The 23373-nt window shown below is 36.7% G+C and overlaps 1 pseudogene; it reads left to right on the forward strand.

Annotated features, from left to right (window-relative positions):
• Positions 1 to 3765: 3765 nt before the first annotated feature.
• LOC149844101 (ATP-dependent DNA helicase Q-like 1) lies at positions 3766 to 15527 on the forward strand (annotated as a pseudogene).
• Positions 15528 to 23373: the final 7846 nt, after the last annotated feature.

Genomic DNA, 23373 nt, shown 5'->3' on the forward strand with positions numbered 1-23373 from the left:
ATTGCTTGGATTTTTTATTCAACAGATTTTTTGGTTGTTTATTTGGTTATTTAGGAGAGGATGGTAGGGAGTTCGTTACGGTGGAGCACTGTGGTGATGATTATCTGGCTGCATTAGCCGACTCTGTCCAACAGAAGGAGAACTATGGCGATTTGGAAGCTATGGAGAACGAAACTTGTGGGGTTTTGGAGAATATTTTGGGGAGCGAACTTCAACATGATTATCATTATGGAACGGTTAATGTGATTTCATCGAACGATGCTGAGGATAGTCTTCAGAGTGGTGGAGGTGTTTCGCGCTTGAGTACTGTTCAAGAGGAATGAATAGGAGTCGATTCCTGTAGTGACAGTGAGGATCCGCTTCCCAGCTTATTTGAACCTTCATTTCCTCTTCGTGACCGTGGAAGTGGTGCTATGCCTAGAAGATTGGATGCCAATCCTTCGAATTTCAGTGTAAAGTGTCTTCTCCCAGATGGCTCGTTGTGTCTTGTGTTTGTTTTCGTGCACGGTCCTAGGCCACACGCTTGGTTGTTTGGGACCTGAAATATTGTCAAGCAAGGTACTCTAGGGATGATTGCAAGCAGTCTTTGTTCAAACATTCATAATCAACTGAGGAGATATAGGAAGCAGTATTGGTGTCTAATAAGCCTCAACACCGTGGGTTGAAAGATTAGACTCAGAGAATTCATGATTTGATATGATTCAGAACAATTGCTTTATGTTGAGAAGAACAATTTCTTGGACTCCTTGAAATTAGGCATCTATCCTCATATTATTTTGGGGTCAACTTTAGGTAATCATCCTTTAATCTTATATTGCTTGCTTGTCGACTGATTCTTAACCTTTTGGTATTTCATTCTCTTCTTAGAGCATCACCTCTTCTTTTTTTGTTTTATGATCACTTTAATCGGATCAAGTTTTCTTCCTTTCTTTCTCTTTAGATTGGGGTGTGATCAAGCCTTGTATACCAACAGAATTGGCGTTTTTCACTTTCTCTGTAGAGATAAGATCTTGAACTCTTTCTTATGTTGAGTGAAGTCTCTGTTTTGATGAGTTGGTGTATTTGTTATGAGCCCGTTGGAGTTTGAATTGCTTATTATTATTGATGGTCTTCGACTGTTGAATTGATGATATAACGATGACCTTTTTGTGATCCTTCTTTTTCTTCCTTAGAACTGCATGCTTATCTGCCACAAAAGCTTATGGTTTGATTTTTTGCACAACCAGGTGATGTAGTGATAATTCACTAGATTCCAAGCAAACCTCTTTGCAAAAACTCAGTGCTCTCATTCTTGTTTTATGTTCTGATAATCATTTGTTAACATTAAGCAGTGTTATATTCATAATGCCAACATTCTGAAAATGTCATGATCTTTTTAAAGGGTGACATTATATCGAGAAAACATGATGTTTTCACAATATCTCACCTGTTTTGAATGTATCATGTTTTTAACCTGATATTAATGCGATAAAATATCTTTTGCCTAGTTTTTTATATTATTTGCATTTGCATTTTTGTTTATATGCAATATTTTTGTGAGATTTTTTTTAGAAAAACTCATTTTTTAAAAGTATCACATGATTTTCCCTTGCTAATATTTTCCTGAGAATGAGATGACTATGGTTTTATCAACAATGATTTGCCTTGTGACTGGTGAATATAGATTGGCTGTTTGCACCAAGCACTCAACTATTCTGCTTCTTAACATACACTTTTTAGTTTGGTTAACCTACCTATTAATGTAGAGTTCCATATTTGTTTCCTTGATCAATTATTCACATTCTTTCTGCAATTTCACTTTTGCAGTTCTTTTTGAAAGCATCGGAAAATGCAGAGCGTCGTTTGATAAAGAAAAAGAGATTTCAATCTTTGGTTAAAGAATTTGCTTGACTCTACATTGTTGAATTCTTGAAGGGAAAACTGTAACTATCATAGTGTATGGTTATTCTTTCACAGCTCTTGTGCATTCTTGAATTGCAATCTTTTGTTGATTCTCATTCAAATCCTATTTGGACACTTGTTGCAGGTTTAGGGAACTGAATTGGCTTTATTTCTCTCATGAGTTTGTCCTATGTGTAGGACAAGTAGCAGCACAACCAGAAAAAAAAATTGTTTGATGTGAACTGAAGTAGTGTATCTGCATAATGATACTTGGTAGGTTAAAGTTAAGCAACTGTTTTAAAGGAATTAATACAGATTCAATGGATCTCCAAATTATGATCTCTCTGATGTATTTAAACTTTTTTTCAAGTAAAGAATATGTAGTTGACTCGAGGCCACAAGTGTGGTGGATTTCCGATCTGTTGCTTTTTTCCAATGTAGTTGACTAGAGATCTTCCCACGTATTGAAACCTAAGTATTGTAGTGTAATATAGTGTTTTACCTTTTATGTAATGTCCTTTGTATTAGGACTTAGTATACATTACCTAATACTTGGGGGTAATTTAGACATTATTCTTTTTGTACTCAAGGGGGGTTGACCCTTTTATGTTAGGTGCGGCATGCCCTCTTTTTTCGTCTATCGAATGAATAGTGCTCATGTTTTGTGGCTTCTCTCCTTCCCTTGTTCTCCCTTATTCTTCTCCCTCTTTACTTCTACAAATATCAACATTGTATCAGAGCAAGGAGTAGGGAGAAGATGTGGCTGAATCTGGAAGAAAAAGGAAGCCTTGAAATCGGCAGCTGCTGACATCAGCTGACGTCATCCACTGTAATGACTACCCTAGTTTGGCTAGTTTTGGTGAGTTTGTTGCTTTGAGTTGCTAGATGCTGATGTCAGACAACATTCAAAATAAACCTCACTTGATTTGGAGCTCATTTGGATTTTATATGATTTGTTCAAGAATTTTTGGAGTTGAAAAGTTTGGTCCTGATTTGTGAAAATCGGTAAATCTGTTCAGATTTTTGGGTTTTTTTCACTAATTGATCCCATTCAGGTCATTTTTGGTATAGAAGGTTGAGAAAACTAATTTGGTAAAAGTTTTTGGGGTTTTGGAAGAGATTTGAATTGTTTTTGGGGTGACTATAGTTAGCGGTAACTTGGATTTGAGGTTCGAAGGTGTTGACTTCCTCTCTTTTGCTGGATTTTTTTCTATGGTTTGTTTCAGCTGCCCTTGTGCATAAAGGGTGCTTTGTGGTTCTTATTTGGCTTATTTTGGTCTAGTTTTTCTTGTGTTATTGGCTATTTGTCGTATTATGGAGAGGAAAGGGATTCAAATTATCTAGGTCAAATTGAATGGAACAAATTATGCATATTGGGCTGATTTTATGGAGGTGGTGGTTGTTGGTAAATGTTTGGGAGGTTTTTTGAATGACTAAAAAACAAAACCCAAGGCTTTTGATGAAGGTTCGATAAATCTATAGAAGAATGGGTCACGAGCAATGCAAAAAGGCATGGATTCTCGGGTTTGTGGAACAGTCAATTGCCATGAATATTTCAAAATTTCATGAAGCAAAAGATGCTTGAACGTACCTCAGGCAAGTCTATAAACAAGAAAATTAGGCAAGGCATTATCAATTCACTCAATAGTTAAGAAGTATGCATTAAGGGAACGAGTCTATTAAAGAATTTTATTCTGATATGCAGAGAATCTGGGATGCTCTTGATCTTATGGAGGGCCAGAAGAAGTCTGCAAAGTGTACTAAGTTTGAGTCTTGTACATCATGCCAAACCTGTTGGAGGCTTCTTGATCCGCACAAGGAGACAAGGAGACTGACAAAGTTATTGAGTTTCTTATGGTTCTTAGACCTTAGTTTGATGGAATAATGAGTGCCATTCTGCATCGCTCCCGCTTACCATCTGTAACTCAAGTCATTGTAGAAGCGACCAAGATAAAGTCTCTTGTATCATATCCATATGGGGATCATGTTATGGTAATGCCTAGCAAATAGGTGGTAGAGGTGGTGGTAGGACAGGAGGGTGAGGAGATTTGGGTCTTGGTGGAGGACGTGACCTTAGTTTTGTTCAATGCCATTATTGTAAGAACTTTGGGCATATGAAAAATTATTGCCCCTTTTTTGAAGAAAAAAAAAGGTGGGGCATATGTGCAACTTCTTATGAGAGTGAATGTTTAATGTCCAAGGATGATAGTAGTGAAGTATTAGGTGGTGGAACGCTTCAGACGTTAGAACAAGTTCAACATGAGATTTAACAGCAGATCCAACAACTGCAATTTCTTGCTTAGTCTGCCATTGTTCCCTCTTCTTTTGTCACTTATGCCATCTCCTCTGATACTGCCTTCTTAGGTATCTCAGGTCATTCCTCTGGTTGGCTAATAGACTCTGGGGCTTCATGTTATATGACACCTTATGAATTTATTTTAGCCAATTGTAGACCTTCCAGTGGTATCTTTTGCACTGCAGATGGTTCTTCTATATCTGTTTTCAAAGTAGGTTCGATTACTTGTGATTTTTATTCTGCTAGAAAACTTAATTTCTCTCAAGTGGATCATGTTGTCTCTTGCTATGAATCTTATTTCTGTTGGTTAACTTACCAATATTAACTATAATGTTATCTTCTTTCTTGTTGGTTGTGTTGTGAAGGATCATTTGCAAGGGAAAAAGATTATGATTGGCCATAGAAGAAGGGACTTATACTACTCAGACTGGATCGATATGAGGGAGCATAAGGATGCCATAATTGGATATGGAGCTTCAGCTATAGACGAGTCTGTTTAGTGGCACTAGAGTCTGGGTTATATTTCTAGCTTTTGGTTGCAAAATTTGGTGTCTTCAAGAAGTCTTGAAAAGTCCAAGTTAGCTGTGTCAAATTATGTCAAAGAGTGTATGAGTTATAGAGTGGCTAAGAGTTATGCTTTGTCTTTCAAGTCTAGTGATAAGGAATCCTAAAGTCCTTTTGACCTGATACATTTAGATGTATTGGATCCTTCTCCTATTTTGTCAAAAGGAGGATCATCATATTTTGTTACTTTCATAAATGACTGTACAAGTTTTACATGAATATATTTTATGAAAAATAGAAGTGATCTTTTTGAAAATTTTAAGAGTTTTTGTGTCATGACTGATAATCAGTTTGTAGCTAAAATTAAAACTCTTTGAACTGATTATGGAGGTGAATATATAAGTTGTGTTTGAAAGGTTCTTGCAGGAAATAGGTGTGGTTCATAAAAAATCTTGTCCCTACACCTCTGAGCAAAATGGTGGTGCAGCTGAAAGAAAGAACAAACATATATTGGAGACAACAAGAACTCTTCTGTTTGTAGGAGTACTTGAAATGTTTTGCGCAGATGAAGTGGAACTAGACATTTATCAGATAAATTGTATGCTTTCTGAAGTTCTTAAGGGTATATCTCCTTTTCAAAAATTATATGAAAAAGTTTCAAATTATGATGTGCTAAAGGTGTTCTGTTATGCATGTTTTGTTTTGTTACTTGACAGATACAAAGATAAGTTATCACTTAAGGCTGTCAAGTGTTGTTTTCTTGATTTTACTAATGGACAAAAAGGATATAAGTGTTATGATCTTGTTGGAAAGAAAGTATGGGTATCTCGATATGTTGTTTTTGATGAGAATATGCTATACTTTAGTCAACATCAAGAAAAGGCATAAAATGAGGCTGACTTGTCCTTTGTGGTTCCTTTTGGAGAAAGGATGGTATGAAAGGGGAAATAGAGGGCCGAGGGGAGCAAGGAGAGAATGGTCTGGTTAGGGAAAATAGGTTTGGCCAAACTTACTTAAGGCGACATGAAGATGTGATTGAAATTTCATTCTTAGATCAAGTAGAAGAGCATGGAAGTGAAGAGGCCAATCCCAATCTTATTTCCATATCAACTGATCCATGCCAACAAAGTTTAGAGTTGTTATTTTTCTTCCCTACTTCTCAGGTACGTAAAAGTTCTAGATCCTATGTACCTCCATCTCATTTTGTATTCTATGAGTCATTTGCTTCTCGTCATCATACATTTTTGGCCTTAATCCATTCTTATGTTGAGCTTGAGTCCTATGTAGAAGTGGTAGGAAAAGTGGAGTTGCAAAAAAACATGGTTGATGAAATACACACACTTGAAAGAATAAAGGCATAAAATTAGTGAAACTTTCTAAAAAAAAAATTTATTGGAAGCAAGTGGATGTATAAAGTGAAGACAAAGGCAGATAGGTCTGTAGAAAGGTATAAGGTTAGACTAGTAGCTAAGGGATACGTCCAATGTTTTGGAATTGACTTTGCGGAAACATTTTCCCCTGTGACTCATATGACTATAATTCATATAATTTTAGTAGTGGTTGCAGTTCACCAGTGGCATCTTTGGCAGTTGGATGTCAAGAATGCATTTTTAAATGGAGATTTGCAAGAGAAAGTGAGTTTGAAGACTTCACAAAGCTCTATATGGACTCAAACAAGCACCTCAAGCTTGTTTTAAAAAGTTCAGTTTGACAGCGAGATCAATTAGCTTTGAGCAGAGTCACCATGATCTTGCTTTGTTTATTTCTTCTTCTTCTTCACTTAGGATATGATACTCACATGAGATGACATAAAGGAGGTTGAAGAGACCAAAAAGAAACTGGCTAACATGTTTGAGACGAAAGACTTGGGGCGCTTGAAGTCCTTTCTTGGGCTTGAGATAACATACTCTTTAAGGGGACTGTACTTGTCTCAACATAAGTATGCTACAAATTTGGTTGTGAAAGCAATATTAACTGCTGATTCAAAAAGAGTAAATTCTCCCATGGATGTTAATTTGAAGATAAAGGTTATAGATGGAGTGGCGGTAGAAGATCCAATAATATATAAGCAATTAGTTGGAAGCCTTATATACTTGACTATATCCAGGCCAGATATAAATCATGCAGTTCATATAGTTAGTTTATGAGTGCCCCATATCAGTTCATTATCAGTTCATTTGGCAACTGTACTCAGGATCATTAGGTATGTAAGAGACTCAATGCACTATGAGATGTTTTTCTCATCTTCATCTGGTATCAAGTTGAGAGTTTTTTGTGATGCTGACTTTGGAGGATCCACTAGTGACAAATTTTCAACTATAGGGTTCTGTGTTTTTCTTGGAAGTTCTTTGATCTCATGAAAGAGCAAGAAGCAACAAAGAGTTGCCTTGTCTACTGCAAAAGCAAAATACAGAGCTATGACTCAAGTTACTCCTGAGATTATTTGGATAAGATGGTTATTAAATGAATTAGAAATCTCATGTGAAAAGAAGTCTTAGTTATATTGTGACAATATAAAAGTTTTTCATATTGCCAAGAATCGAAAGGCTTATGAAGATGAAATCATAGCTTTTGAGCATGTCAGCTCAAAGAATAAGATTGCAGATGTGTTTACAAAAAAGTCTTTCCTCTTCTCACTTCATTACTTTCCTTTCTAAACTTGTAATGATTCCCTTGCATCCTCCCAAGTTTGAAGGTGAGTATTGAAATCTAAGTATTGTAGTATAATATAGTGTTTTACCTTTTATGTAATCCCTCTTTGTATTAGGACTTAGTATACGTCACCTAATACTTGGGGGTACTTTAGACATTATTTTTTTTATTCTTTTTTTACTCAAGGGAGTCAACCCTTTTATGTTAGGTGTGGCATGCCCTCTTTTTTCGTCTGTCGAATGAATAGAGCTCATGTTTTGCGGCTTCTCTCCTTCCCTTGTTCTTCTCTCTCATTACTTCTACAAATATCAATACAACACACCATAGGAGCCGTGAAACCGTTCTGGCTGCCGATCTTTCATCGGGGAGAGGGCTTTCATTATTTTGTCAAGAGTGCATTTTTCATTTAAAGAAGTAGGTTAAGGTAAAAATCCTTATTTTTTGTTTTTATTGAGTTATTTTGGAGGAAGATGGCTTTAAATGATCTCGCATGGCAATGGGGCACACATGTAACGAGGGAACACCGATTAAAAATCGAGTGCAACTATTGTCATACAGTTTTTCTGGTGGTATCTCTAAGTTGAAACATCATTTAGCCGAGACACTAAAAGGTGTTCCCTCAAGCATGTCAAGAAATTTGCCGGATGTCGTGAAATGACAATGCCAGCAATTACTGGTTATTTTGAAAGAAAAAAACAAGAAAGAGAGATGAATGAGGCAAAAATGGGGTATGCAGAGCCACGAGAGAATGTGTATGGCGAAAAAAGAGCTCCCTACTTCTGAACCTAGCATAGCATCATACGTAGACAATTTTACAACAAAGGGGAAGGGTGTTGGTTGGTGGTGTCAGTAGTAGTGCCGCAGGCACCAAAATAAGAGGAATAGGAGGAAGAGGAGGAGGGGGGAGTTCTTCGAGAAGAGCTAGAGCTAGAGGCTTTATTAAAAGCTTTTTTCTTCTTAGAAATGCTTTTGGGGCACGTGCCGACATTCGTACTGCCATGACTCAACATTTAGTCAAGCATGTGAATGTCACAGTTGGGAGATTGTTTTATGATGCTTGCATTTCTTTTAATACGGCAAATTCATTTCATTTCAAATCATGATAGATGCCATAACCTGTATTGGGCCTTGATACAAGATGCCTTCATATCATGCTTTGAGAGAAGATTTTAGATGGTAATGTGAATGAATTGAAGGCTTATTGTGATGAGATGAGGTAATCATGGAGATAAACTGGGCGGAGCATCATGACAGATGGGTGGACATGCAAAAAGTTGAAGACTTTGATAAATTTTCTTGTCTATTGCGCTCCAAAGGAACCATGTTTTTAAATTCAATTGATTTGTTTGATATGCCCAATACAACAAATGTATTGTTGAGGGTTTTTTATTAGATTGTAGAAGATGTTCAACTTCAAAACATTGTACGATTCATTACTTATAATGCAACGAATTATAGGGCAGCCAGTAAATAACTGGCAAAAATTTGTGGATTATTCTTTTAGACCCCGTGTGCTATCCATTGCATAAACCTCATGCTTGAGGACATTGGTAGCATGGATGAGATACAACATATGGTTGAATACTGTTAAGAAATTACAAAATTTATTTATAAACATGCATGAGTTTTGAACTTAATGAGGAAGAATACTAATGGTGTTGAGTTGATTCTGTGCAGTTATTAGATTTGCTATGAATTTTTTGACAGTTCATAGTCTTGTAAAGAATAAAAGCGTAGTTAAAAAGATGTTTTTTTTAGATAAGTAGAATGCATATCCCCATTTACAAAAAAAGAAAGATGAGAAATTGTAGATATTGCATTTAGAAGTAAATTTTGGGATTCATGTGTTAACTTGTTCAAAATAAAAATATGCTTCGATTGGTTGACAGCGAAGATAGACCAACTCTATGAGGCTATGGATAAGGAAAAAGAGGTTATTATATATAATTTAAATAAATAAAAAATTAGATTTGCCTATATGGAACATCATTGACCATAGGTGTACTAGGTAACTTCATCAACCTCTTCATGCTGTAGCGTATTATTTAAATCTTGCATTTAGATACTCCTCTATATTTAAAACAAATTAGAGAAGTCAATAAAGGTCTCTTGGATTGCATTGAAATGTTGAACCTTGAGTATGACATTCAAGATCAGATTCATAAGAAAATGAATATTTATGACAATATATTGTATGATATGAGGAGACCTGCAATAGTGCGAAACAGTACCACAATGTTCTCAGGTAATTTATTTGATCAAGCTACCAAGATGCAAAATTACAAACTCAATTTCAAGACGAATGTCCTAGCTTTAATATTTATTATCGATTGATGACCTTTTCTGTTCTTCCATTTGTCAATGGACAAGTGGTGGATTATCATACTCCAATTATTAAATTTTTTTAATTCCTTCTGGAATTTGACTTCTGTGTAGATTTGCAATAAGAATATGGATTGCACACTAAAATTATGCTTACCAGCTATAAATTTATTTCAAACTTTTGAATCTGAAACTGATCTAAGAGATATTTCTACTGTTATATATCAGTTAGTATTTAGTAGTCCACGCAGCATTTTGTTTTGATATGACTTTCTATTTCATTCATGAAATGGCGCAATTTGGATTTTTTCCCTGCTAATCATCAAACATGATGACTCTGACTGCTCAGTTTATCTTAAATGCACAAACTACTAACATAGCCAATTTGGACTATGGTTCATGCGAACAATAGATTAATTTATTCCCTTATGGTTTTGGTGCTCTAGCTGAGGATGAATATGGTAATTTGATTCCTTCGTGTCAAATGCTGCTAGTGCATGTGTTTGTACTGGATATTGATGTTTCCAAGTACTCTACCGAGAGCAAAACTCAAGTAGATATGACATCAAACATAGGCATTTACGACTAACAGCTAGGTGATATTCAGGAGAAATAGTGCAGTTCACAACTTCACATCTAGTGAATATTTAATGGGCATCCAAAATTTAAATACCATATCTGATCTAGACAATTTGAATGGCTAGGGAGATGCACGAGAAATAGTAGTTCCTCTGTCAAGTAAATGACATTCATATCATGCAGGATGTAACAATTTGCTGTACCTACTCCAAGGGGAGATGAATCCTATGTTCATATTTGTGAAAAGCCATGTAATTTTTAAACTGATGGTCAAGCTTCAGTGGAATTGCTTGCTTAGTTATTTGGACATTTTGTTTATTGCTTGTTGATTCCTACAGCTTCTGGCTACTCTCTGTCCAGGTGTCACAATTGTTGTTTGCCCATTACTTCCACTTATTCAGGACCAGATTATTACTCTCAATGTAAAGTTTGGAATTGCGGCAACCTTCTTGAATTCTCAACCGACCACTTCTCAAGCATGGGTTGTTATGCAAGAGCTGAGGCAAGTATCTTTTTACATGTCAATTGTGTGACTAGGCTATTTTCCTTTAATTTCTGGGGTATGAACCCCTGCCCCAGCTTAAGTTCGTTGGTCATTTTTTTTTCTCGTCTTTTCTGTTGTCAGAAATTTATGGGAGTTCTATGGAATATGTGTATCTATGAAGCCTAAAAGGAACTTGACAAAAGGAAAAGAAAGCCGCTGTGAAAGGTGTCACAATCTCAGTATATCAAAGCATGCCGTATTGTGAAGGCCCTTCTATCTAAATGCATTAACACAGTATCCTGGCCCACAAAATGAATATCCTTTTGAATGGGACCAATTAGAAAGATTGGTGGTTCTACTTTTCCTTTAGAGGTCCAATTATTTTAGTATCTGTGAGCTTTTCACTAAGCTTACGCTGTTACCATATCACTTGTGATAGAGCAAAGAGATTCTGAAAGATGGGGCAAGAAGCAAAGTTTGCTTGTGGTGACTACCTCTCATTTTTAAAACCCAAAGCACATCCATTTTTTATCATGGTTATATTTTACAGCCTGTGGGTTGTCGATATTATTGACTTGTGATTAACTAACAGTGCAAACATTGCAAAGATGGTTGCATATGGTTAAGGTCCACTATTACCAATTTTCTTGGTGAAGGAACCCATCTAAAGCTCTACTAGGTACATGTCATTTCCAAAATTTAATCAAATCAGCCTTCCTCGATCAATTTCCAAGAAATATCATCTTTTGCATATGGAGAAATTTACTGATGGCTGGTTTTGAACTTCCCATGGCCCTAAAAAGCGAAACCTAAAAGAAAGGATTGAATGTATAGCCAGTTTAGGTATTTCTTCTAACCAATTTTAGATCAACACATTTTAGGGAAAGAAGGTGTCTTTACACCAAGGATCACATGAATATTGCTACAGGATACAGAGATATGGTATGGAGTAAAATGGAGTGTCTGTGCAGCATAGAATATTATAGATTTATAGGTTTTGTCTATATGTTTACAGAATAGGTTAATAGGAGATTTTCAGTATAAAATTATTTCTGCAATCACTCAAGACAGTTCAAAGTATAATTTTAGGTGAAAATGCTGAATATTGTAAAAGTAGTGCAATCTTAGGTGTGTTGCATTGCACCACAAGTTAAACTGTAACTGGTGGCATTTTCCTTGTTAGCAAGTAGGTAATTTAAACATTAGAAATAGCTATATTGTATATATTAATACCAATCTGCATGACTATCTTGTATGTTTATGTTGTGCATGTGTATGTGTGCACACACAGGTACACATGCATGCAAGCAGATACATTGAACAGTGGAACTCAGAGCTATAATGCCTTTCTACTGGGCTGCTCATCATACTAAGAACTCTTTTTTCTCCTGTTTCCAGAAAATATAAGCCATCATGCAAACTTTTGTATGTGGCCCCTGAAAGAATTGCTGGAAACATCTCTTTTCTGGAAATATTAAAGTGCTTGCATGAGAAGGTGATTTTTCGATTTGACCTAGCTTTCATTTGATAAATGGTCCATCATGGGTCGCTTCGACTTTCTCAAATTTGTGAACTCTTGATATCTTTGCAGAAGGTATGAAGCAGAAGAACATAATGTCTATGTCATGGCAGGGGCAATTAGCAAGGTTTGTCATTAATGAAGCACATTGTGTAAGGTAAGTCAATAACTCTGCATTTTTATTGCCTTTATAAAGATGATTGCGATGAGTGATTTTAAGAATGCATTTTTTAGCTGTTCAGTAAATGAAATTAATATACTTGCTTTCATTCTCTTCTCATGATCCACAGCCGGTAGGGGCATGAATTTCGCCCTGATTACAGAAGACTGGGTTTCCTTAAGCAGAATTTTCCTCGAGTTCCTCTTATGTCTTTGACTGCAACTGTCACCCAAGTAGTTCGTAAGGTAGCTTTAGAATGCGGGTGCTCATTTTCTCTAGCTTGTTGGAATTGCCGTCTAATGCAAGAGATGCCATGCAGGACATAATGGATGCTTTTGCTTTGGTTCTCGTGACTAGCTTTGACAGACCAAACCTTACATATGAAGTTATTCCCAAAAGCTAAGATGCTTTGAAGCAGCTTGGTCAGTTAATCAGAACACGTTTTCAGGATGTGTGGAATCATTTACTGCCTCTCAAAAAATGAATGTGTTGATGTGTGCAACTATTTGAAAGATAAATTTCATGTAAAAATGGTTTATTACCATGCTCGGTTGGCTGCTCATCAGAGGGCTGCTGTTCAGAAGAAATGGCATTCAGGAGAAGTGCATGTTGTATGTGCTACCATTGCTTTTGGAATGGGGATAGTTAAACCTGATGTGAGTCAAGATCTTTTTACGTTCAAATTTCATATTCCTCTTGTTTTTTTACTCTTTTTCCTTTACTGAAGAAAACATAATTATGCAGCGATTTGTCCTACACAATACAATGTCCAACTCAATTGAAAGCTATTATCAAGAATCAGGGAGAGCTGGCAGGCACAATCTTCCAGCGACATGTATTGCCCTGTACCAGAAGAAAGATTTTAGTTAGGTTGTCTGCTTGATGAGGAATGGACAAGGATGTAACACTGCAAGCTTTAGGACTGCTATGGGTCAAGCAAGGAAAATTCAGGCATATTGTGAGTTAAAGATATCTTGCTTGACATCATGATTTTGATGCATGTAATGAGGATACAATTTTGTATATTTCTAGGTAATGAAATTGACTAGTGTTAACTGTTCAACATGAAAGGTGTGATCAACTCTGAGCTTCATGCTTCTGATGGCTTGTGTAGGGATCATGCTCAATTCGTATGGGGAAGCACCATCACTGATAAATGGCCACACCTGGTTTTGGGATATGCACTAGAGGACATGCATGATGGTCCATTGGCTGTGACCTTTGGTAATGCACCCCTTGTCCAAATGACAAATTGGTCCTTAAGTTTGTGTACTAAAAGAGATGGCGATGCATTCATGGTTCAATGCTTAATAAAATTCTTAGCTTCACAGGTGAAACTAGAATGGAATTGAAACAAATTATTTGTGTGGTGTAAGCAGAAGTCCATAAGATTGCAGTAAGTTGAGTACATGTACACGTCCAAATAAACAAGCATAAAGATAGGCAATGCTCATACTCTATGCACCCATATTGAACAATAAATATAAACAAATGAGTATCTATTTATAAGCCTTCCAACCATCTCATCATAGATGATTGATACAAAGCTTCGATTTTTTTCTAAACACCTTTTATAGTAGTATCACTTTAATTTTTTCTGCATACCTCAGTTATTTGTGCAGTGTTCTGGATGTGATGATTTGTTAGAGAAATTCCACGGGGTGTTCAGTGTCAAGAGCTCTTATTTTCACCATAGCACACTTTCTGAAGGCAAAGTGGCAAACCATATAGTTCACAATGTATTTATGTTGATCCCAACTACTAACATGCAATTATGGTAGATCAATTGCAAATATGAACATCTTTATTTTGATTTGACCTCATAAGCTTAAGTTCATCATTGTCGATAATTATGACTATGGATATGTGATGAAGACACATAAAGTTTCTTTCCCTTAGGAATTTATAGAACAATTAAAGATGGCAATGAACTTCCCATAATTGGCAACGCAAGATGCTAGTCTCCATTCTGTGGCCCTATTTAATCTTCTTATCATATTTCTTATTCCACAAGGTAAAGAAATCTGATTTAAATGTCACAAATTGCTCTGACTTGGTATGAGAATAAATTATATTCTCCAATAGTTTTCATTGTCACATTTTAGGTATATCTAAGGATAAAGAATGAAGTTGAAAAGTTACATTGACTAGTCATGGATAAGTGTTGGTATGACTAGGATGAATGGAAACTATAACCTCAAAATTTGATGCATCTTGCTTCAGGTGCATAACCATTTTGGAGTTCAGAACTTCTGTTGTGAAGGCATCAAGTGAATGGCTTGTCAAGTGTTTGACTGTACTATCTGCATGCTGAATATGGATTATACATCCATATAGACCGGAGCATCACAACAATTATGCATCAGATAACAATCAAGTACCAGAGGATGAATAGAAAGGTTGGCCGGATGAAAGCTTGCAGAAGGGAAGTACACAACTGAATGAGCTGATATAGCAGTTGTTTCATCACTTGTCAGTGTGATGTTATGCAGATAAGAACTGAATTGATGGGATATTGCTTGGAAATTGTTTATGGCCTTAGGTTAGCCTAGCAAAACCATTAACTTCACATCTTCAGCTTATACTCAACAGATAATTTTGATCTTAGCATCATCATCATCAAAGGTGTTCAGAATGTTCTACTGTTCTACCTAGCATAAGCTTCCTGCTTTGGCAATATACCCAAAAATAATTATGGAAACTAGTTTGTAGAAGATTTGCTAAAATAAACTTTGATCTGACATCTATGTGATCCGGTTTCTTTTGTCAACTTTGGCTATGTCCTGCTTTGTCTGGTTTTTTAGCATGTTGATTTTTTATTGAATACAGTATATATACATCTTTGATAGTAGAATCGCCCTTACTTTCACCATGGACCCGTTCCTTTTCTGAGTAGAAAAATGCCTTCTATATGAGCATGTTTATTGCATAGTTTTCTACTGAATAAATGCTTGTTGCCGTTAAGAAAGATGTGGATTGGCTGTCAATCTAAAGACACTTATGACAGTTGTTTTCTTTGCAGACTGAGTGCAGGAGACGGGTGCTGCTCAAACATTTTGATGAGCTTTATGACAGGCATCTTTGTAAAACTGGTCCTAGCCCCTGCGATAACTGCCGCAAAATGTTCTGATTAAATGTGTATAATATAGCAGGCTTTAATCTTGTTTTCCATGATCTACTTAACATGGATGACAATGCCCGAGATCAGATTTGCATGTGAAACCATGTCCAAGAGCCTGCATGCTCCATCTGAAATCATTCATGCTTCCACCATGGTCCCCTGACATGCCATGTGTATCAAATGATAGCATATTAAGATCATTGATCGGTGATGAGCATGCTTACTTATTATGGAAAAAGCCCAAGTCATTGTGAAAATTTGCACCTGACACCAAATGGAGAGAGAGAGAGAGAGAGAGAGAGAGAGAGAGAGAGAGAGAGAGAGAGAGAGAGAGAGAGAGAGAGAGAGAGAGAGAGTCTAATTGTTTAGAAAATTACACAACTTTCGTGGTGCTTGAACTGCTACAAACATGTATATCTGAAGATTGCTTCCTACATATGTTTCCTTGGCACGATATATATTTCTGAACATACAGGTATACTGACACGATAGGGAACAAAAGTCATTTGTCATGGCAAGTGACTAATGGAAATGAAACATCAACAGGCAAAAGAAAAGAATGGCATGCATTATCAATCTGCACTATCATCCATCATCACGTGAGATTTCAAACTGTTTATTCATATTGTTTCATGCAAAGGTCTGCATGGTGCATGGATGCCCATGCCCATGCAATCAAAGAGATGAACTGGATCCACCCTCGATGATGTCATTGCAACGGTTAACAGATTCCAGGCGCTGCAACCTCATCTGCTCATAGAAGTTGGCGATGAACTCCTCAGCCTTTACGCTGATCACCTGCGCTTCGTCTGGGTTTGAGTCCTCGCTCTCGTCCAACTCCATAAGGTTATCAGCCGATGCATAGCGGCTCTCAGGTTCGATCGACCACATATCATCATCATCATCATCTCCATCATCTGGTCGCGGCAATGGCTGAGGTGGCAGGTACGCATGGTGCTTTTTCTCTAGCCCATAATTCTGCATTGGCGACGAAGCTCTATCGATGTTATGGTGCAATGGTCTCATGGCTCCAACCAGGTTCGTCAGCACACCTTTCTCGACGACGTTAGCCGGTTTCTTCACGAAGCTCCGCCGGATGACCAAGAGGGTGACGCGGATGAAATTCCAGAAGCCCAGCTTCTTCTTCATGGACTTGGTTTTCTTGAGGTTGTCCATGGCTGCCCTGCTTAAGAGCAGGGCAAATAAAATGATGGGAAACTTATACTTACAAGAGAACAAAAGGGTGTGGTTGGTATACATATATCATAACAAGTACGTGGGTGGCAGAGAATATCGCAGTGGGAAGAGGAGCAGGAAACGAAAAATGAGTATGAGTTTGAATTACAGAAAGAGGTTGGTTTTTCTTGGTAAACTATGGTTACGGGTAGGACTCATGGACTTCCACTATGGGTGGTTATGGTACAGGAGAGGACAGGTTGTTGCTGGGTTTTGCTTGTTTTGTTGGGGTGCTGTTGACGTCTCCAGGAATCGCGTAGGTATGTCCATTGAATGGGTCCAAGGGCAGGTAGCATCAGCCCTCCCACAGAAGTGGGCGTTTCTTCCACCAAAACACCACTCTCTGCTCCATGAAAAACGCAGGGCCGCGCGCCCTACACTACAACCTGTGGCTGTGATTCTTCCGCATGCACCACCTACTTGGGATCTGCTGACTGCTGCCCGGGACTGCCAAGGATTCAGGTTGGATATTCGAACCGACAGATTCCAATTTGTTGGGATTCCATCAGAATATATATATATATATATATATATATATATGTATATATATATATATATATATATATATATACATATATATATATATATATATATATATATATAATCTGTCTATACAGATGTAGTCTACATGCTTGATTTTATAGGAAGACTCTTTGGTCATCTGATTTCAATACACATGTGGTTTTTTATAAGGTTTAAAAGTCATCTGCCTAAGATTTTCATAAATATTTAAGGTTTAAAAAATCATATGTTTTTTTTATCGACAAAGAAATTATCTAAGTGTCGTTCTCTAGTAAATTGACTATGTTGAATACATCTGTGCGGTCAGATTTAAGAAAAACATGAGAAAAACCTTTCAAAAACCCAGTTTGCTGGTCAATTAGCTAGAAAAGTGATAAGCAGTGCACCTACTCCCGCCTACTAAAAATCATAGTTCTATGTTGCATCTTCTCAATCAGACCTTATAAATGTATTCATAAATTATTTGATAGAAATCATATTTTGGACATAAAAATATGACTTCTTAAGTTATAAAATTTTGGTACAATGCAAACATTAAATTTTAAAAACCTATATATATATATATATGCCATATTCACGCCATCCAAAACTTGTTTTCCCCTAAATAATAATAGATAGTATCTATAAGGTCTTATCAACACAACAACAACAACAATGCTTTCATCTCAAACAATTGGGGTCGGCGATATGAACAAAAAAGAAAATCATTTTGAGTCCTCTACATGAATCCTTCTCTTCCAATCATTTTTATCCAATGTCATGTCCTCGGTGAGGTTCAAAGCCTTCATATCCTTTCTTATTATCTCCATCCAAGTCTTCTTAGGCCTACCCCGACTTCTTTTAGCTAATATATTTTTCCATTAGGCCTTTGCCGAATATGCCCAAACCATTGTAAACAATTCTCACTCATCTTATTTTCAATGGGTGCAACGCCTACCTTCTTACGTATTTTCTCGTTCTGAATCTTATCTTTTAGTGTCTTTTCACACATCCATCAAAGCATATGCATTTTAGTTACACTCATTTTTTGAAAATGATGTCTCTTGGCAGCCCAACATTTCGTACCATATAGTAAAGCGGGTCTAATTGTCGTCCTATAAAACTTTTCATTCAACCGCAATGACATTCTACGATCACACAACACTCCAGTTGCACTTTTTCATTTCATCCACTCAACTTTAATATTATGATTTACATCTTCATCAATTTCTCCATTCTTTTGAATGATAGATCCCAAATATTTGAAACAGTCATCCACCGCTATTTCTTGCTCACCAAGCTTTAATACTCTCATCACTACTTTGTTGCTTACTAAACCGACATTCCATATATTTTGTCTCTTACTCAACGTAAAACCTCTTGCTTCCAAAGTTTGTCTTCATAATTCTAACTTAGCATTAACCTCCGCTCTAGACTCATCAATTAAAACAATATCATCAACAAACAACATACACACGACATTTTGAATTGATCTCGTAAGTTCATCTAACACTATAGCAAAAAGGAAATGGCTTAATGCAAAATTTTGATGTAACCCAATCATTATAGTAAAATTATTTGTCACCCCTTCACAAGTGCGGACATTGGTTAATATTTCTTCGTACATATCTTATCAACAAAAAATAAAAAATTTGAAGCTTCTATTAGGTGGGAGTAGGTACTCTTAATCACCCTATCAATACTAAGATTATATATATATATATATATATATATATATATATATATATATATATATATAGAGAGAGAGAGAGAGAGAGAGAGAGAGAGGATCTTATCTTATCTTATCTGTAAAGGTGACTTGTGAACATCATCAAGTTGTCTGTGTTTGTCACGAGTTCAAAACACACAAGGAGCATTCTTTGCCTCAAGGTCAAATATGAGTGTACTCTCCACTCGGTAGGGCGATCTCAAGGGTTTTACCAACCGTAGGCAAGTCAATGAGTGGACTGTGATTGGGGTTTACCCCTTGGCCTAACCAAAAAAGAAAAAATAGAAAAAGTTGCACACTTACCTTTTTCTTTTTTTATAGGCTTAAAAAGCACAACGATGCACAAAAGGCAGCACTGTAATGTTGGGTTCATGTCTAGATAACCTGTGAAGTTACCATATCAAGATTTTGGGAGGATAAAAGCAAATTTCACTTAGATGTTACATCACATTGTCGCATACCCGGCGCAATCTATACTAATTCATGATATTCAGAAAAAATGAGTTCTTTTCTTTTGTTAGGAGATGGCAAGTATATATATATACACAATATGATGTTAAAATTTAAAAATAAGATGATCTCAAAATGGGTGACATTTTGAAAATAATGAGTTTTTTTTTGTGTGTAATATCATCTCCTAAAGATATCACACGATGTTTTCAAAATATCGACAATATTTCTTACTATACTATATCATGCCATTAACAGCCATCAAATCATTGTCAAACCTTTTATTGGGGAAATGGTGTCCTGATCCAGCTGTAAGAAAATGAGTACTGGCAGTTGCCAGCTGCAACGTGCAAGTTAATTGTCAGAGCTTTATTCCCTCTCTAACATCTTCCAATCTTTTCTATTAATTTTGAAAATAACCTTGCTTTTCACAGGAAAAACATTGGATACTCTACAACAGCCTCTAGTAGAAAGTTTTTTCACATTTTCCTTGTTTTTAGTGAATTTGTATAAGCAAATTTTCTAAAGGCTACAAAGTTCAACGGTTTACAGTGCCTCAAAATAGAATCATGTTTGTACATTGAAACCACTCAATCTAAAGTATATTTTCCAGCAAGCAAACCATTTTGTGAGTTGACATTGGTTTGCACAAGTCTTACGAGCCGTGCCCAAACACTATATGACTGTAAACGACCCAAGCCCAAACTGCCCCTGCTGGCTTGTTTGGCTCACCAGCCCAGGTATCAACGAGTTTACTTAGGCCCTGTTTGGAAACATACCGATGGAATACTCAACAACCAAAAGCGTTTGGGATGGATGGAAAAGCAGGAAAATAGGGTAACTGGCGAGACAATTGGCCATTCTGAACATTGTAATATATGCATATTTCTTATGTAATCTATTATATTGTTTGAGTCACACTGGGGTTAGGTTTGGTGTGTTTATAGACTGATATTGACCCTTCTACGAGGCTCAAATCTAAATCTTTGCTAAGTGGTTGTGTTAGACAATTTTTGGATATTTTGTATGTTTATATGCATCAGCAGTTAGAATGTATTGTTGAATTCATTTGTTAAATTGGCAATTAGTGTTCCTTCCAATTTTTTTCATTTGGAGTTATCCAACTTTGATAAGAATCTGTTGAATGTGAGGTTTCATCGATACAAAACTATCAGTTCTACATTCTTAATACGAAACTAATATGTTCCACTATATTTTTGCATTAGTAGAAATCATGGCCATGAAGTGGGTGAGAGTTCAGTTTTCCTGACATGCTCTCCTTGCTACTAGAAAATGCATATAAATAATGGAGTTTGGGGTTGCTTTATTGTAAGGAATTTCATCACTGTTTACAACTTTAGTACTATATTTTCTGTCTTTTTAGAACTACAGATAAGACTCTCAGCACATACAGGATAGGCTCACAATTCTTCTGAAATACCCAAAATCTATCAACAGAACCAACAGTTGAATCTGTCTCTGGGTAGTATCTTTTTTTTTACACGAATCACATTTGCTACATTTCTCTCTGTTTGGAAACAGGGTAGCTGGAGAGGCAACTATAAAATTCACACATCGTCCAAACAGCATCAAAAGTGGATTTGCAAAGTACTCCCCGGTATTATGATGGTGCTCCCAGGTGGAAAGTTGCAAATCCACATAAGTTGTGGATTTTATAATTCCTTCTCCAACTACCTTCGATTGCCAGATTCCAAACAGGGCATTAGGAAAAATGGAGGGATGCAGAAAACCCTTGTTGAGGTTGCGCAGCGGAAGGTTTTCGGTTGTGGCAGCAGCAGAGACGTTGAGGAGCGGCAACAAAGAAAGAGAGTGAAGAAAGAAAGAAGAGAAGGTGCAAATTATTGTTTTCTGATTGGAGGTTTGCTTTTAAGGCTTCACGGTGTGTCCTATTGCATATATTCATAGGGGCCAAGTCCCGTGTTTATATAGCCTTTGGATTCCCTCTCTCGGCTCAACAGACGGTTGAGAGAATATCAGTGGGTCCGATGTTTTTGATAAACTTAGAGTTTAAATTTTAAATAAAAAGGGTTATTTGTAAAACGAACTTAGCTTATCCATGAGCAGGCCTACTCATGGATAAGCACAACGCGCAGCGCATGGCCACACGCACCAATATCTCTTATTTGTGACCTTCTCAGGTACAAACATCAGGTTCCTTCTCATTGAAGGGACATAAAGTACATATTTCAATAACACACTAGTTCCTCCCACATTGAGTCTGTAGGACCCAACTCTTAGAACATCACTATAGGAGTTGTTGCCCATATAGGCCTTGTGCTCGCCTGGTCCTAGCTCTTTGAGATCCATAACTCCATCAGTGGATTTGGCTATATGTCGAGTAGCTCCAGAGTCCACCCACCACCCTGAGAGTTCTTTATTCGCAAAGTGACATTCAGATACAACATACATGACTTCTTTTCCGTCATGCTTTTTGCTTGAATTGCCGTTGTATCTCCCACCATTCCAGTTGCTCCTGTTATTGGGAAATTTTGTCCTACAGTTCTTCTGGATGTGTCCCATCTTGCTGCACTTGAAGCACTTGACTTGTGAGCTTTTGCGGCCTTGAGGTTTGAAACCTGCACATTGTCCTTTATGAAACTTGCCATTACCCTTTTTTTAAAGTTATTTTGCTTAACGGGTACTTGGCTATGAGATGGTGTGTCTTGAACCACCATTAACTCAGATTTCTTCTCCTTAGCCATGTGTTTTTGTTCTATGGCTAATTGCAGGGGCAACTCAGTCAAGTTTAAATTCTTTGAATTTAATCTTAACGTAGTGGTCACCATCTTCCACGAATGTGAAAGGCTATTCAATATGGTGGACACCTGCATTTTATCTAGAATTACATTTTCAACAATGGCTAGGTCTTTAGCCATGACCAATATCCTATTTACGTGATCTACCACACTATCACTTTCTTTCATCCTATATGAGTTGTATTGTTCGAGTAACAGTTGAATGTGGACCTCGGATGTGGTATCATACTTGGTGGCGATGACCTCCATCATTTCTTTAGCAGTTTTATAAACTTTAAAGACTCCGATTAGATCATCGTCCATGTAGGTGAGCATGATGGTTCTTGCCATCAGATCATCTTTTTGAAATTTTCTGAATTTGATTACTTCTTCTTGAGATGATTCATCATTCAATTTTTTTATAGACATACTAAGGATATATTCCAGTCCTTCCATAGTTAAAGCTAAGGGGATCCGCCTTTTCCAAACAGGAAAGTTGGTCCCATTTAACTTGTCTATTTTCGTTAATTCGGAGGTACAAACACGACTAGCCATTTTGTACTAACTAATTTTAATTTAATTAATTTATAGCAAGTCAGCACAAAGAAAACAATAAAAAAAAAATCTTGTTAGACTAGACACATTTTTTTTTTATTTAAACTAAATTTAAACGAGTATTTTTAAATTTAATAGGAGCAAGGTTTTTTTTTTGAAAATTAGAAATTTATTTCGGGTATTAAATGGAAAATATAATTTTTTCAGTTATTTTTTCAAAAATTTCAAACTCGCAAACCCTTTTTAGCAAATAAGTTTTAAAAAGTATGTAGGTTATAAAATACTTTATTTTAACCCTTTTTTCAAAATATGTAAAATGTTCAGGGTCAAAGGGGTCTTTTTACCTCTCGGCCTATTTAAGGCCCGAGCAAGGCACAATCGACTCACATGCATCGGGTTTTTCTCTCTCTTCTTTGCCGAAGCTTCAGACCAATCGGAGACTGCAGCGACGATGTTGGCGGTTGCGACGATGACCTGTTTTTATGGTTGGGTTTGACCCTCTCGATGTAGGCTCCCTTTGTCAGGAAACTTATCGTCGCTCTTTTGTTGGGGCTACTAGAAAATCGGGAAAAATGATTTTCTGGCCAGCCTCTGACGGCGATGGCTCGACTGCCTAGTTGGGTTTGGT

Source organism: Nuphar pumila, chromosome 3 (assembly GCF_984573655.1).
Source record: "Nuphar pumila chromosome 3, dmNupPumi1.hap1.1, whole genome shotgun sequence".
NCBI classification, from domain to species: domain Eukaryota; kingdom Viridiplantae; phylum Streptophyta; class Magnoliopsida; order Nymphaeales; family Nymphaeaceae; genus Nuphar; species Nuphar pumila.